The 15,345-nt window shown below is 43.9% G+C and overlaps 1 protein-coding gene across 4 annotated transcripts in view; it reads right to left on the reverse strand.

Annotated features, from left to right (window-relative positions):
- Pik3r1 (phosphoinositide-3-kinase regulatory subunit 1) overlaps positions 1–15,345 on the reverse strand; it is a 74,331-nt gene that overhangs the window by 23,440 nt on the left and 35,546 nt on the right. The gene's annotated exons all lie outside the window — the stretch shown is intronic.

Genomic DNA, 15,345 nt, shown 5'->3' on the forward strand with positions numbered 1-15,345 from the left:
CCACCACGGGAGGGGGCCAAGGAGACACACTTGCTGCTTCTTTCCTGGCCTACCACTCAGAATCCTAGGATTCCTGACCAAATGGCCTCGTACAGTCTGCTGGGGTCACCTTCCTCAGGGCAATCCTCCTAGGCAGGGGCCTAAGAGTCCAGAGGTAGACTGCGGCCTGGGCAGTGGAGGCTCAGGCTGGACTAGAGCGGAGCTGTCCAGGGAGGGGCAGGAAACGAATCCGGGCACCGCTCGCCTCTTTCTTACCATGCAGCATCCTGAGATGGCCCAGCAAAGGGATTCAAGGCTGGCCTCTGGTGTAATGAAAAAGAATCACTGCCCGAACAGGAAAGAGACTAGAATGGATGTTACCCAGCAGTTTCTTGGCACCATACATCACTAAGATATTTGGGTTCCAAGTAACTGGGCTTGCTTTTTGAACGCTTCTTCCAAGTGCCTGAAATGGGAGAGGCAGCTACAGGCCAGTACAAATGAAACTGCCCACCTGACTTCAAATGACGTCCCTGTGTCGGGACTATTACCTGCTCCCATAAATTCTGGGCCATTAGTGCATTAAGACACATTATGTTTTTATACACCGATTTTCCGTACTTTACCTGAATGTTTCAACAGTTGTAATGAATAACAAGAATAACAATAGAATAAGAATAACAATAGAATAACAATGAATAACAATAGGTAACACTGATAATTTCCTTCAACCTTATATGATAATTGTATCCTCACTTAAAAAGAAACAAAATCAGAAACAAATTGTGATTTTGTTTTTGTGTGATTAGTGGTGTAGTTCTTTACCATAAGCTATACACTACGCTAAACAAGTTGCTTAGCATGGTATTTCAATGACTACAAGTCAACCGATTCCTGGTACAAAAATAAAACTGTGAAATTGTGACCCGAGAAAATTGATTTGTGTAAGTTACTCTGCAAACCCTAAGCCCCTGTAGAGTACAACGTCTGCAGCAAATGGACACTTATGATTTGCCACCCTACTCTACTAGCAACTGTGATGATAGAAATAATATCTCCAGAGCTATGATCTTCAATTAAAAAAAAATATTTAGTCAGAGAGGGTACTGACTATCAAAAGCAAAGTCAAGGGCAAGTTCAGGAACTGAATTTAAAAATTTTTAATCGACACAGCCTGAAATAGCTATCTGGACAAGCAAAGACAAGCTTTCCCCCCAGTGGCAGATGATTTCTGAATCACTCCGTATACCAAAGACGCCACAGCAACCATCCCTGAGACACGGTTCCTGACAGGGCTCATCAATGCTCGGCTTCCTCGGTGACTTTGTCCTAGGGCAGCACAGCTGACACTCAAACCTTTTCAGCCTCTCTAAAGGCTGAACAGATAAGCCACCACCTGATCAGACCACCTCCGTACAGAACGGGGGTCACTCCACCTCTGGAATCAGAATGCCCAGGGCTGGGCTTAGAAATCTGTTTGGAGTTCGCGATGAGTTTTGGACTCTTCTGAACAAATCCAGCAATGACATCTCTAAGTGTCTAATGTAAAAACATGAATACATTGGGAAACCACTTGAAACACAAATGTCTTCAAAGTTTTCATAGCCTCTGTAATTAAAAACACTGTTAAAAAAAAAAGAAGCACTACAAAAGGAAAGAGCACAGCATTTCATTTCCTTTGTTGAACTATAAACCACTTCCTTTGGCCTTAAGATTTTTTTAGCTCATAAAAGTATCCTACACTAAACAAAACGAACATTGTCCTATTAGGATATGGAGGAGAAGGGAGTTTTAAAGGTAGAGAAATGTATCAATTAGGAATCGTAGACTGTCTCTCCTTGGCCCTCATGAATCAGTGTATCTTAAGTACCTTCCACAGACTCAAAAAGCTTGAGATTAAATAGTAAATGCAGAAGCACATACCCACAAGTCTTCCAGCAACTACCATGCCAATTTCTTCCTGTTCCCTCGTAAATAACACAGGTGTGTTTTTAAATTTTAAAAAGAATCTTCAACACTGGCACTGAAAATGGAATTGCTTAATAAAGGCTTATCTGCTTTCAGAATCTTATCAGCATGATCTTTTCTGCAGGCAAATATGAAAGTTAAATTAAATGATAATTAGCGATTTCATCTAATTGTGATTGAAATATGCACCCAACAGTTGTTAGATGGCTGGGCTGGCAAATGTTACATACCAAAGGGCACTTCTCTTTTTCTTCACTTGGGCTGAAAATATTGTCAAAAATAAAAAAAACTTACTACTTTCCTTTGTCCTGTGGGTTCTTCAGGGAGAAAAATAAAAACAAAAATATTTTAATTTACCCATAATTATCCTGGATACAGAATACCATTTGTTTCTAGGAGAGTTTTCCAAAACCTCCAGTGATGACTACCTGGTATCTGTAAGAACATGGCCTTTCCCCAAAATGTATGCCAGATTTTAGGAAGGAAAAAAACTATGCATCCTACAGTAAGAAGTCTAAGTCCTTTTGTACAATACTGAATGAGTTTCCTGCTAAAATTTTAATGCTGCAAAAAAGCTTTACTGCTTAAGGATATGGACTAAAACATTATAGCTGATTGAGATTTTTCACTCGGAGTTTTTTGCTTTGGTTAGTTTTCTTGGAGAGAAGGGAAGGAGACAATGGGAGTTTTAAAAGGTAAACTTCACGAGCAACAATTTCTAAAACTCTAGAAATTTCCTTTAGTACAATGTCTAAGATTCGATCTACTTTGTCTTTGATATATTTAGACATAAGGAATGTGGCACCATGCCCCAATAATTTTCAAGTTCTTTCAAAACCCTATATAGTGTTGCAAAAGGAAACAATTTTTACTGAAAACTAAAATTAACTATCAATTTAATGCCATTAGATATACAAGGTCTCTATTTTTTGTCAGATTTTATTTTAAGAGATACCAAAGGGAATGCTCCAAACTTGGTAAACTGTTCTTTGACAAATCCATGATAAAGCATCACATGAAAGCTTGATAACTGAAATGAATTCATGGCTGGGAATATGGCCTAGAGTTAGAGTGCTTGCCTAGCAAGCACTAAGCCCTGGGTTCGATTCCTCAGCACCACATATATAGAAAAAAGCCAGAAGTGGCGCTGTGGCTCAAGTGGTAGAGTGCTAGCCTTGAGCAAAAGGAAGCCAGGGACAGTGCTCAAGTCCTGAGTTCAAGCTCCAGGACTGGCACAAAAAGAAAAAGAAAAAGAAATGAATTCAACAAATCTTTCTAAAGCCTACCTATAAATATAAATACACATTTGCTTTCACCTTCTGGAAAGATTTCTAAACCTGAACGGGGAAAACTGCCACAGTACACTGTCTATGCCTAGAGAACCAAATTCACTCTTAAGAAGCTGGAGGCGTTTGTAGATTTCCCCATGACAATCCAAACCCAGTACTCATATAGCTATATTATTTTTCATCAAAAGAAGTCAGTATCACATAAGGAGAAACAAAGAAGAGCTGAAAGGTCTAAAAAGGGCGAATCCAGGCACGTTACACTTCAGAAAAAGGAAATCAATCTTCAATAAAATTGACAAAGAACATAGATAAGCCAGGCATCTGGGGCTGTATTGTTTGTGACACATCAGAGATTGCACTTCCAATCACTTCATTTCCTCCTCCCCACCTTGTCCTGGTGGCGGCCAATCACAGGGAGCCACTGTAGGTTCTCCCAAATGGCTAACACAGATAGGCGTTAACAGCAGTGGGCACAAGCACTGTGTGGGAGACAGTGGCATTCCTTGCACGAAATGGGGCCAGCACCACTATGAAATGCAAGATGAAACCAGCACACAGCTGCACCTTTGGAGGCATTCTCCATTAAAAGGAGGGGAAAAGGTATTTTAAAGTTAGTGTCTGGCAGGGTGAGTGGAAAGTTGAAGCTCTAACACTGGGACTCAAGAGACTGCCCAAGCTAAGTATTTCATTCCTGACAGAAGCAGCTTGGACGCGTGTGGAAATCTGCCCCTTACCTTTAAATACGTAACACCAAATACACAGAAGAGAAGTCCATACACAAATACAGATCAATGTTCAATCTAGATTCTGGTCTGTCCACTAACTTCTGCTGAATCAAAAGTCTGTTTCTGTCTGGAACAATTTCCCTCTTGAATTAAATGAGAAATGAATGCATCAGGATTCGGATGGTCAAACTTCAAACAAACCCCCAAATCTTTTCTTCAGTAAACCTTACAAGCACATTCGTACTTTATAAAACACATCTATTAAATAATGGTTCATATCCTGCATTTTAAACTTCTTAATGCTTCATGGGTAATGCTACAACAAATGCTGGCCTGCACACTTGTTGGCTAAGAAAATGATGCTAAAAAAATACATTAAAAAAAAAAAACAGACAGAACAATGGGTTCCTTAATTTTGGTATACATTTGTTTAAGTGGCTGTACTGAGGTGATTAAAAGCACAGGCGTAGAGCCAAAGAGGCCTGTTCTGGTTTTTACTACTTGCTAAGTAGAATCTTGGTCAAGTTAACCAACTTGAACCCCAGGTTTTTATTCTGCAACACAGAAATTAAGGACACGAAGTGATATGGATTATGTGAATAATATTAATGAGCACAGTAAGCTTATATAGAAAGCACAGTCATTAAACGATTAGCTTTATTTGTGTCACTTCATTATTAAATAGAAATGCCCAAACACAATGGCAAATTTTGAGATGAGAAACTATTATGATTAAAACAATCTTCTCAATATACTTTAAAGATGCTAAGCTAGAAGTGAATTTGATAGAGTAGAATATTTTATCTCTCATTCTGCAAATAACACCCAATATATTTTCAGAAGTCAATATGAATATCCTGTGATTTTAAATTTATCTCTCCTTGAGTTATTGACTTCAGTTTTCTGAATGTGCAGGAAAAATGTGAAGTTGGAATGGTTGCATAATCAATTATATTAAGAACAGCAGAAACAAGAAGAGTTTTTTGGAGGAGGAGGAAGAGAAAAGTATGGGCAATGGAAAATGAAAGCAGAAAGAGTAGATATGGAAATAAATCTTCAGCCATAACTTTATTCATGTCAGAGATAACCAGTAGGAGGAAATAAAGAGTTGCCAATAGATTTAAAGTAGAAGTCTGAAAAATCTTTTCAGATACCCTTTAATATCCCAAAGTTCATTTTTCTCCCACTTATCTCTCCTGCTCTGCAGTTTAAAAATGAGTAAAGGGATGTGAGACTCTTTGCCCATTTCGTTTTATTTCTAGACAACTGACGGGCATTGGAAGCAAACAGCAAGCCAAGACCTTCTTATTAATAAGCACAAGCAGATGTTACCAGTTCACTTCCCCAGGCCTTAGCTAAAGCCTTGGAGTGAAGGATCGCTGATATGCAAGATTACACTTAATCTTTGATAGGCAGTCTAATTAACTGTGATTCTTATCACCTAATTTGGAGTCTGATTTAAAGATGACAATTTACACTGTACAGCAAATTAAAATACCAAGCAGGGGGTAAACAGAGAAGAAGGAAAGGGACTGTCCTTCTCTCTTCCCACCAAGAAAATAAGGAAGAACTCATATGCCACTCTGCTTGCTGAGTGAGTGAATGAACGACCATCGCTACCACCGACGACGAGCCGGGCTCAACATCTTATGCAGCTTGCAGCATCACGGCAGGCTTGGGCTTTGAACTGGGTCTCACTAGCTTTTTCTGCCTCAGCTGACCTTTGAACCTATATCTCCCATCTCACGGCAAAGCAGGAGCTTAAACATGGAACCTGCTGTACTCAAGGCAACCGAATGCCATGAAATGATGCCAGCTCCACTGCCTGGGAAAAGGCACTGGTAAGGACAGAAAGGCATTACTGATAAAAGTAGATCCCAGAAAGAGGTGGTCCGGGCTGGAAGCAAATACCGGAGGCCCAAGGGGAGGGAGCAAACTCAGGAGCGACGGCCAAAGAGGCCAAAGGTCCAACTAAATACAACAGGCAGCTTCAAGAAAGCCTGAGGCCAAAAGAACCACTGGACTCCCTCCGAAATCCAGAGAGTCTTGTCTTTTCTGTGACACTCTTACACACTGGAAGTAGAAATAACTGTTCAATGAACGTGCAGATGTCCTCACGTAGACTTTACAACGATCGCCTGGCTGTGGTCATAAAGAGCTAACAGTTCATCGCCACGCATTTCTAGGTAAGGTGCAGAAGTTGGTTGCTATGGACTGAACTGTGAGCTCCTAAATTCCCATGGTGAAGCTAAGCCGGACCCCAAAGGGATGAATTTCAGAGATGAGGCTTTGCGTTTAGATGGTGTCACGGATGGCGCTGGGAACTTCATGATGGGATGAGTGTCCTTATACATGCAGACATCACACGCTTCTGTGTCAGGACACACGGAGGAGGCTCCATCCAAGGACACGGCATGGGGTTTGAGGAGGAGGGAGAAGGAAACAGGAAAAGGGTGAGGGGCTGACTATCAACCACGGCACCTGCCTATAGTTTGGGAAACGATGCTCGTAATGTTTACTTCATTCAATCTATACAACCTCGCAAGGTCTTCTAACTGTCCCCATTTTAGGAAAATGAAATCGAGAGGTTAAAGTGATGGACCTAAAGTCATGCTAGCAACCACTCAGTGTTAAACCTAACTCCAAGTCGATCACAACCACTCCATGAATCCAGCTGCGTTCAGAAGCAGATGAGGCTATTCGGGAGTTACGAGGCCAAGAGCAGAGGCTGAAGTCTTTGCAGGACAACAGAAAAGCACTTGGCCAGTTGTAAGCCTTGGTGGCAAGAAGTCCACTTGTCCAGTCAGTGTGAGCCTGGACGGGCAAGCCAGCTCCTTGCCAGCACCTCTGTCTTATCAGGACTGAACTCCTTCCAACCTGCTCAACCAGCCTCAAGAGTTTGGGGACAGCACTTATTAAATATTTTCTCATAAGGCTAAACTAAGCACATTCTTCCCCAAGGATGTAATGGGTTTTCTCCAGCTAAAAATAAGTAGCCAACTTATCACATTCAGTTCTGGTGAACCATTAGGTAGGAAAAGGACCCAGTATATATGGATATTTCATTATGTATGGCATTAAGTTACCTTCGCATGGCAGTTCTCAAAATACCGGAGAGGAAAGTTTAAAGGAGGAAACACTCATTTGGGCTTGCTGTTTAGAGGATTCTGTTTGTGGTTGTGGAAGCACACAGTAGATTCTTCACTTCATGGTGGACAGGAAGCAGAGAGCGAGGAGGTGGCCGGTGACCAAGTATAACAAATCTCCAAAGGCACATCACCAACAACCTACTTCCTCCAGCTATGTCCCGCCTCCTAAAGGTCCCAGGACCTCCAAGAAGTAGCATCACCAGTCAAGGACCCAGCATTCAACACATGAGCCTGTGGGGGGCAGCTCATATTCAAACTACAACACGTTCACTTCTAAGGATCCCAAAACGAAATCTTAGTAAGGTGAGCATGTAAAAAGAGTTCAAGTTGCTCAGGACCAGTCAAGAGAGAGGAGAGAAGAGAACAGAGATGGAGAGAATGAAAGTATATAGAGCCAAACCACTGTGAGTGGCTCACGCCTGTAATCCTAGCTACTCAGGAGGCTGAGCTCTGGGAATCATGGTTCAAAGTCAGCCCAAGCAGTAAAGTCTGTGAGACTCTACTAATCTACAATTAAACACACACACACACACACACACACACGCGCGCGCGCAAGAAGTGGAGTTGTGGCTCTAGTTGTGGAGTTGCAGTTCTAGTCCTGAGCAAATCATTTCGCTCAGGGAAAGGGGACAGGGCCCAAGCCCCAGATTAAAGCCGCAGGAGCAGCAAAAGAAGAGAAAGGAAACAAAAGCAAGAAAAACAAGAGGCCTGAAAACGTTAAGCAGAAATTTTTCTATCAGCAAAGGCAGAAGAAATGCACTAAAAATAAGTTATCTTTAGTCAGACTTTTTGACTGGTAAATTTTTTAAAGTCACTGATAATAGACTAACCTATTTATACCTAAGAAAGAGTAACAAATTTGAGCTCAGCACTAACCTAAGAATCATGGATTTAAAGAAGAGAAGCAACCTATTTCTATTACCTTTGACTGAGGTGATTCATTCTGGTGGCTAGTAAATGCTTGTATATCATAATCTACAATGTTCATCCAAGAAATGAAAAGGGTCATTCACTTCTCTGCTAAATAAATAGATGCATTTATTATGATTTACAAAATTTTAAATAGGTCAATTTGGCCACACTAAATTCTCAAAAACAACACACACACACACACACACACACACACACACACACACACACAAATCAATCAATAATTCTCAGGATAATAAACAGTACTATGCTTTAGAGAGTTATTTGTCCAAGGATTATCTTTTTTTCTTCTTCTCTAACTGCGACACACAAACACACAGGAAATATTACAGGTAGAGTTGTAGAAAATGCTTATACAAATATATATACACACACACATCTATGTACGTAATATACATAGATGTGTGTGTATATATAGAGTGATTATATCTGACTACATTCTATAAGAGTCTCAAAATAAAAGCCAGCAACTGCGAAAGATGGTATTTGAGGAGTGGGTGTACACTAATTGCTTGAAAGTCAACAGGGTAGAGTGGTTATGTCAGGATACACACAAGAAAATGAGGGAGTGAAGGATGACTTGGAGAGAACCCTAGCCAGCCAGTGGTTTTAATCAACACCTTAGATTTTTGATGGAAACACATTGGTAACAACCTGTGGAAAGAGCACAGCGGAAACTTCCTGGCTCACAAAGGGACTGGTCAGGAAAAGGCTGGCTTCCTCTAACAAAAATACCTGCAATGTTGCAAATGAAAAAGTAGCGGTGACTCAGGCCGGTGGAGGGCCCTGAGGCGAAGCGATCCTCTCCCTGCGGGGTGTTCCTCTCTGCATTCGCCTCTCAGAGTCACCCCTTTCCCAAGGACCACAACCAGCCACGCTCTACTTCTCACAGGCTGGAAGGGAAGTGGTAGGCCTGCACCCCAGGAGGGAGTTTTGTACATTTTGTTCTATCAGATTAGCCTCAGTAACTTTATGAATTATGAGCTGTCAACTCCTTTTTTTCATCCACTATAGAATATGCTTCTTAGAAATTGTGGCTATAAATAAAACAACAGATGTTTCTTGTTGGCTCTACTAGGAGCTTGGGTTCTTTTCTGGAAGGGGTTAGAAGAGAATCCACCCAGAAGGCTGGGCTGGGTCTCCCCCTGTTGGCCACTTTGTGTACCAGCCTTCTGAAGACACAAAGATAATTTTTTTACTTAAAAAAAAAAAAATTATCTTTGAGGCCATTTCAAATAACCACAGAGGTTTATAACACAACTGTCTCATTTCTGTGACTTCTGTTTCCAAATGATACATAGGATGGCTGTGGGGCAGGTGGTGTTTTTCCAAGTGCTCGTTTTCACTTTGCCGGAACGAATGGGTACGGCCTAAAGGGCTCAAACATCCCTCTGTCCTTTGGTATACGCCACAGCTCTGAGGCGAGTCAGGACGGCACTGTAACAGACGGGCTTCTCTGTGCCATGAACTTAGGGAAGGGAGAGGACAAACTTGGGAGCAGGATGAAGCCCGCCATGGAGGAAGGGAGGAGGGGGAGCACCGCTCACTTACGGTACTTCCTGGTGCCGTGACAGCAACTGAGTAAAGGGGACTGATGCCACACTGGACTGGGAGGGAGACTGCGCAGAGCTACCTCAATGGGCACGCGCCAGGTCCCCGGAGGAGCGGGTGGGCTGCCCAGATTACAACCCACCTCTGCACAGGCCCTTCGCGTGCCACGCCACTCTTGGTTTTTCTCTCTCCTGCTCTCCGGAGTTTCCGCACTAAGTCACTTGTAAGTGTAACCCCTGTTGGCATTTTGGGGTTCTGAGCCTGTGCGGGCACAGCCCCGGCTAGGCTCTAAAAGACGGGTGAAAATCCAGCTCATGAGTCACAGCCCAAGAGCACACGGATGAGAGGGCGGCAAGGGGGGACAGGAAGGAGTCACCACGCTCAAGAGGAAGCCGCCCCGCTCCCAAATTCCGGATCCTCGGAGGGAACTTGTCATTCAGGTATTTAATGCTTTGGAAAAACGATATTCCCAAAAATGTGACCGTGGGAAGTAATTCCCAATCGCAGAGGGTCGCAGACCACATAGAAAAGGCTGCTCTTTTGCCAGGATGCCATCGGCCCTAGCTGACGTCCATAATGTACTCGGTACCTGCCAGGCTCTGTGCTGGTCGCCTGACTAAGCTCACTTCAGAAAACAACACAACCACTCACAGCGACAAGAGAGGTTCTAGAGCGACCCCTATTTTCTAGAAGGCCGAGGCAAGTGATCTGTCTGGACGCACACCGCGGGTCAGGGCCAGGATCACCAGGTTTAAAAAGTAACTGTGGCTTCCTTTCAGGAAGTCCAGAGGTACTAATTAAATGTCCCGGAAAAGGATTGTCAAAAGCCAGGCCAGAACAAACCTGGCAGTTGAAAATTCAAAACCAGCCAGGCACCGGGGCCTCGCACCTGGAACCCCAGCCACTCAGGGGGCCGAGATCTGAAGACGGAGGTTTGAAGTCAGTCTAGGAGTAAAGTCCACATGATTCCATCTATTACCCAGCAAAAAGGCCAGACTAGAGCACGGCTCCGGCGGTAGAGCACCGACCATGAACGAGAAAGCCAAGCAGCGAGAGCAGGATGCGCCAAGTCCAAGCCCCAGTACCAACCACCCCGCCCCAAACCCCACCTCTTGGCCCACTGTCCTGCAGAATGTTTAACTTTTCCAAGATATTCCTTAAATTGTTTAGCATGTCTGATCCATGAGAACTCAGTAAGAACGGAACCGCTATCACAGTGACAGACACCCCCCCTCCCTTCCTGGAAACCACAGCATAAACCTACTTGGGCCTAATCTGGCCTTCTACCCAGGTCACCATTTTGGAGAAGAAAACCCAGCTGTCATGAAAAGAAGTCTAACAGCCAACATGCACAGTTCTCTATAAATAATGAGGATCCAAATGAAGGCCACAGAGGTATCTTTGCATCTTCACGCAGCCAAATTAGGTGAAATTCACTCTTTTTTTTCAACTTCATTTGGGCCAAGCATTGTCATCTCCACATGTTGAAACATGAGGCTCACGTTCGCAGTAGTGAGCCAGATTGTTCCTTCACGTGTGTCTTCTAAGGTTTCAGTGCGAATCTGGTTATCTGGGTAACGTAGTAGAGCTCTGAATCAGAATGATAAAGACATACAAAAGAAGAACCATGTTCCTATTTCCCCAAAGGGCCAAACAAGAGTCACATGTAATAAATACAAACTGTCCAGTCTCCTGGGAAGCCGTGTAGTCTGAGCCGGCTGGGAGCCGGGGGCGCCGGCCACAGTCCTCAAGAACCTTCCGGAATGCTGCGAATCAGGCATCCTAGAGTTTGCCACGGTGTCCTGCAGGAGGCCGAGAAAGCTGGCTCTGGAGAAATGTGTGACTGATGAAACGATTGCATCTGCTGGGTCCCCATCTGCTTGCTCCCGGCTCCCCTGAAGAGGAGTGGGAAGAGGGTCTCCGTGGGCCTCCTGTTGGAGGCCGAGGGTCCGTGGGCCTCCTGTTCGAGACTGTCCGCCTGCTGACTGCAGTCGACAGCAGAAGGGCCAATTACCAAAAAAGGCTGGAATCGCTTAGCCATTAAGTAGAGAACCCGGGGTCTGCTTTCGTTCACATCTGGACCGTACAAGCCCCAACGGTTTCATTTATAAAATTAGGGGTCATTCACATGTCCAGCATCAGCTGCAAGACAAACAGGGAGAGGCCGGTACCTTGGCGAGCTGTCCTTCTTCTTGCTAAGACGATCCGATCCTGTGTCGTGTTTTGGCATCGCTTAGCTCTTGAATCTAGTCTCTCGTATATGCACGTTAATGAATACAGTATTATGAAGACGTGGAAGCTATCTTTCCACGTCGTTGGTTACAATTGAAAATTGCTTTGGGGGCTTCAAACTCCTGCACAAAGGAGCTGTGGAGAGCAGAGGCGTAATGTTGGCAGCACCTTGCCTAACTATGTTGTCTTTCTTGCCTCGAGTGGACGCACTACGCAAAACCCAGTTCTGTTCTACGTTCAAAGCATGTGAAGAAGCTTCAACCCAGCAAAAATATGCCTTGTTTCTTTTTAAAAGTCAAATTATTGTTTTCTTCCAGTGTAAGACATTTTGGGAGTAGCAGAAGCCAGAAGTTTCAAATCTTACTTAACTCAGATCATAGGCTAGCATTATAAATTGCTAAAAGATAGTGAATCGAAAATTGCTATTCAAGAAAGGCACTGAGAAGAGGGAGTTATATTATACATTGGGGAGTCTCTTCTCTGGAAATGTCAGTTCCCAAGTAACAGATGCTATATGTAGTGAATGTCTGAAAAGGCAGCTAGCAGCAGAGAACAGGGAATTACTATTATAGACATGGAATCTCCTCTAGAAATGACAGTTCTAAGTTTAAAAAAAAAAGCTATAAAGTGAATGCTTGGAAATGTTAATTAATCTACTCTATAAAAATGTCTAACAACAAAAATGTGATTTTGCAGCATATGAATAAAAGTATTAGCAGAAAATATTGCATTCAAAGCATTTTATGTTTTGTAAATTACACTGTGCACATAATGCACTTCAACTGGCTGTCATGACTATTATGCCAAAGGACAAACCTTTAAAAATTATGATTACCAGCCCTGTGTGAGGGGAGTCCTGTCTGACTTTCAGTGGGGTTTTTGGTAGACATAAATGGTAAAATCTTGGGGGGGGGGAATGACATGGTTCCTGCTAAGGGAGAGAGGCAGCTTCAACAGTTTCCTATCTAGGTTCTGACGTCTTGTTGCGTGCTCCTGTAACTGAACGTGCCGAAGGGACTGTTATTCCCGCTGGGGTGTGCGGGTGGGCCCGGCCTGGATGACACCCAGGCCGCCGAGGACAGACTGCACGGCCATGACCCAGGAGGTCCCCCCGCAAACACCTCTGCTCTCTCTCTCCCTTGAGGAGGCTCACTCCCCCCCACTTGCTGGATCACAGCTGGCTGGATGCATGCACACACGCCACAGGCCCAGGCCCAGAAAACCTGGAGAACAGGAGCTGGCCTTCCTTCCCCTAACCTTTCCATCATCCATGGCCTCCCTCCACAGCTGACCACCAGCTCTAGTGCAAGAGCTAACTCAGTGCCTCGGGCTCTTTCTCCACTCAAAACTCTCTAAAACCTTCCCGATAACCTCCATCATTTCCCTGACGTGGACACAGAGAAGACCCAAGAAGCATGGTGCATGATCCTATCACAGGATGGCTGCTAAGTGTGACCTCCCGACACAACCTTCCCTGCAAACACGCGAGACTGGGATCGTTATTTCTCTGCTATGAATAAACGCGACCAACGCCATTGAAGTACTCCCTGCAACGGCGAATTCTGCACAGCAGAGACTAGACAATCATTCAGGGCCGACACCCAACCATACTGCTGAGGGGTCAATGAGAATCAACTTCATTCACCACAGCCGAAAAGCACAGTGCCTTCCATTTTTGTGGCATTTATAAGATTACAAAATGTTTTAATATTTATTTTTCTGTATACTCACAACACAACAACCATCACCTAAAGAGAAAAACAGAGTGAGGTGGTCAAGCATGGGGAGGCGGGGGGAGACCTGGGCTAATCACTAAGTTCAGGTGGCTCTTATTTAAGAACAGAAAAACTTGTAGCTGAGGAAGTCCAAGTTGCTTTGAACTCTGTGCTATTTTGAATCAACAAATACTTGGTTTTAAAGACTTCTGTGAACCCACTCTTGTGAATTCAGGGTCTCCTCCCTGTAGGCAGGTACTTCAGAGAAATTGTAAAAACCCACCTCAAAGGCACTTGCCTATTCAGCCCGCAGCCCAGCCCTTTGTGGTTGGAGAAGATATTACTAGCATTTTAATGTGCAACATCCGTACAGACTGAAGCCCCAAACAACCACCAGTTCTTGGGACATTTGCAAGACACGCTACTACAAACAACACAAGAATACTATGACTGCATGTTCTAATCTCTCCCCTACAGTAATTAGGGATAACAAACGAATTCTGGGGCCATACAAAGAGTAGCCTTTTCACACTGACAACTGGTGTGTTTTACTTCCATCCCTCTGACTTCCTTCCTTTACAAACAGCACAGTGAGACAAGTCAGGCTGGGATCCTAACAAAGTGCTGTGCAAATAGTGACGTCAAAGCTCAAGATGAAGATGCAGCTCACTGTAAGCAAACTCCTGTGTTTTCCCCAGCCAGCTGTCCCCAAGGACTATTTTTCAAGGCATATCTTCAAATCCTCATGCCTGGTCCTTAACAGTCATGGAAGCAGCAGCTAACACAGACATCTGCTTACCCAACTACTGAAGCTAAGGCTGCATTAGAGGCTGAGATAATAAGCATTTGGATACAGCTGGGAGGTAAATGAATGTCTCTGGAAAAGCCCTGAAAACACCACTTGTTCCTGTGGACACTGACTTCCCCTTTTGAGTACAAAGTGGGTTATTCCTTCCACACTGGTGGTGTGGAGAGCTCTCGGTAACTGACAAAACACTTGAGATGACTGAAAAAAAAGGGAGTCCTTTGCAAATCACTTGGTAGTTTTAGGAAATCAGGTGCTGTTAACTTTCATCATCCATTTAGAACTCTCAGAGGTTCTGGTCCAAAGCACTTCGGAGCAACTTGATCACTAAGTGGTGTTCCACACCTATTCCAGATGGATTCCCCTTGAAGGCTCTTACCCCAGAAGGGCTATCTCAGAGCCGTCCACAGAACAGATCACGGCCTGTTTCGTGTCAAGTGGGGACAAAGGCAAGAGGAGAATTTGGAGGTTACCCAGTGGAAACTTTAGGAAGATTCCAGAACCTCAGGAAACCCTGATGTAACTGAAGATACTGAAGATACTGCTTTGTGTGCTTTTTTGAGGAAGCAGGAAAGAGTGCATTGATGTGAGCCCTCTGTAGACCTAAAAGAAAGGATTGTGGGCATGAAACCTAACTAAGCACTCCAACCCTGCGCTTCTAGGTATCACACTGGAATTGTAAAAAGTTACAGCTGCAAGGAAAACAGTCATCAGTCCATGAAACCACTCCAAAACCAAGAATGATTTAAACATGAGGCCAATATTCCAGACGCACAGTACCCTTATCCTTGAATTTATTCAAGACTTCACTAGGATAAAGGCCCCCTTCTGGATGGACGCCTATCATGGAAATGCCTAAGAGATCCTATCTCCTTAGGAAAATATTCCAGTTTCCCAGCACTACACCGCACCGTTCATCCTCTTTGGACGTTCTGAAGGGGAGGAGAACACAAACGCGACTAGATGAATCCGACGGCTCTCGACACAGCTAAAAGCAACTCA

Source organism: Perognathus longimembris, chromosome 19 (assembly GCF_023159225.1).
Source record: "Perognathus longimembris pacificus isolate PPM17 chromosome 19, ASM2315922v1, whole genome shotgun sequence".
In the NCBI taxonomy this organism is placed as follows: Eukaryota; Metazoa; Chordata; class Mammalia; order Rodentia; family Heteromyidae; genus Perognathus; species Perognathus longimembris.